Source organism: Palaemon carinicauda, chromosome 16 (genome assembly GCF_036898095.1).
Source record: "Palaemon carinicauda isolate YSFRI2023 chromosome 16, ASM3689809v2, whole genome shotgun sequence".
NCBI lineage: Eukaryota > Metazoa > Arthropoda > Malacostraca > Decapoda > Palaemonidae > Palaemon > Palaemon carinicauda.
Window position 1 is genome coordinate 69058930 of NC_090740.1, and position 2500 is coordinate 69061429.

Genomic DNA, 2500 nt, shown 5'->3' on the forward strand with positions numbered 1-2500 from the left:
GTTTATGTATGTCTGCATTGTTTTTATATTTCCGTAAACTACGTCAATATGCACGTACAATACATATGCCAATTTAGATAGTAGGCTACATTTTAAGTGTTTGAACATGTACCAGAAATGCACATATATGTTTGTGTGTGCCTGCAGTAAAGAAATAATTTAAGAATTGTGTTTGTTCATTTTTTCTCAAACGGGAATATCTGTTAACAATAGCGAATAAACTAAAAGAACACTCATAAGAAAGATCTTTTACTTTTATCCTTCCTTGATATGAAAAACATATGAAATTAAACGAGGCAATGTGATGACATCCTATTTCAATTAGGCATTTCCTTCTTCTTCTTCTTCTTCTTCTTCTTCTTCTTCTTCTTCTTCAAGGTTAAGCTCCCTTTTTTCATAATAATATTCTTCAATTAAATCCCTACTCCCTTTCGTAAGTAGCGTCGTGGATCTGTCTCTCATTAGGTCTTAGGCCCAGCATGCTTACATAATCTCCCGCCACAATGATTAAAAAAAAAAAAAGAAAAAAAAATAACAGGTCCAGCCAACGATCTTACCCTGAACAATTAATCCTCTATAATTGTTCAGGGAAGATCGTTGGCTCTTAAGACTTCATAATGAAATACCAAATGATACAGTAGCTTGCAAACATATATGATCTGTGCATGTCAACTAATTACTATTATCATTATTATTATCATTATTATTATTATTAGCTGAGCTGTAAACCTAGTTGGAAAAGCAGGTTGCTATAAGAGCAAGGGCTCAACAAAGAAAAATAGCCCAGTGAGAAGTAAAATTTCTTTTGATCAGTGACATCGTTAAAGTAGATCTTTTTCATATAAACTATAAAGAGAGACTTAAGTCTGAAAGTTTTAACTTCTGAAGCTCCACCGATTGAACTGTCCAATTAGGAAAATCATTCCACAATCTGATCGCAGCTGGAATAAAACTTCTAAAATACTGTATAATATTATATTGAGCCTTATTATTGAGGCATGACTGTTGGAATGAACTGCATACAGTGACTTGCAACCTATACACTTTCTGTATATGTCACTATAACTCTGATAATGATTTACAATGGGATATAATTATTATCATTTGTATAAATGGCAATAATGGAAACGTCGATGATGATAATAATTACATGATATTTAAGGACTTCGGCCTTAAAGAAACTCGAATAATTTTCATAAAAACTTTTTCATTAAAAATATATTTTCATCTTTTTGTCGTCGCATTTTTTTTTTTTTTTTATCAGAGCTTGATAGAAGGAACAATCTTTACTAATAATTTCATAATGAAATGTATAATATAAAGGCCAAAGACATGATTCTGATATTGCCAATCCTTCCCCATGACAAATTAGCCTCAGCACAATCATCAGAAAAATCATGGATTTTCTGTTTCCCATCTTCACGTCAGTTTTTCTCTTTTTCTGAAGGCCACTACCTTAAGATTCAGTTCCCTTGTTCGAAATTAAAGTTTGTTGAATTAATCTTTGTAAGCATTAGAAAATCCATGGATTTTTTTTTTTTTTTTTTTTTTTTTGGTGTGTGTAAGTAAATGTCTATTTATAAATTTTCCTTCATTCTGAAGTCCACTGTCTTACAACTCAACCTTCAGTTCGGAATTATAGTTTGTTTCTTGCGTTTTTCCCGACACAAAAACCAACGAAGTTTGCGTAGTTATGAAAAAATAAATGAAAATATTATTCTACTTCGATATAAAGCGATTCTGAATAAGGTTATCATAATCATTATATATGAAAGTAAATAGAAATTCTAGATAAATTAGATACGAAGGAATGCTTTTTGCAACAGGATACTACCGGTTGCAAAGGTATATATATATATATATATATATATATATATATATATATATATATATATATATATATATATATATATATATATATATGTATATATATATATATATACAGTATATGGGTCAAGTTATTTATTTATATATACATATACTGTATATATATATATATATATATATATATATATATATATATATATATATATATATATATATATATATATATATACTGTATATATATATATATATATATATAGAGTAATAGTAGCAACGATATTCAGGAAAGTCGCTGTTTTCCTATTAGAGTTAGTAATAGTTCTTTGACTACCATTTTGGTCATCCTTTGCTGTTAATTTACCATCCTAAATAAGTGGCAGTTGCTGTAAAAGCAGTAACATGAAGACATTTATTGCTTGCCAGTGGTAATGAAAATAGCAAAGTAGTCGTAATATAGCGTCAAAAGTAGTCACAATATGGCGTCAAAAGTAGTCACAATAAGATGTCAAAAGTAGTCACAATATGATGTCAAAATAGTCGCAATGTGATATCAAAAGTAGTTGCAACTTGCTATCAAATGTAGTCCCAATACGGCGTCAAAAGTAGTCACAATATGGTGTCAAAATAGACACAATTCGGTATCAAAAGTAGTCGCAATATGGCGTCAAAAGTAGTC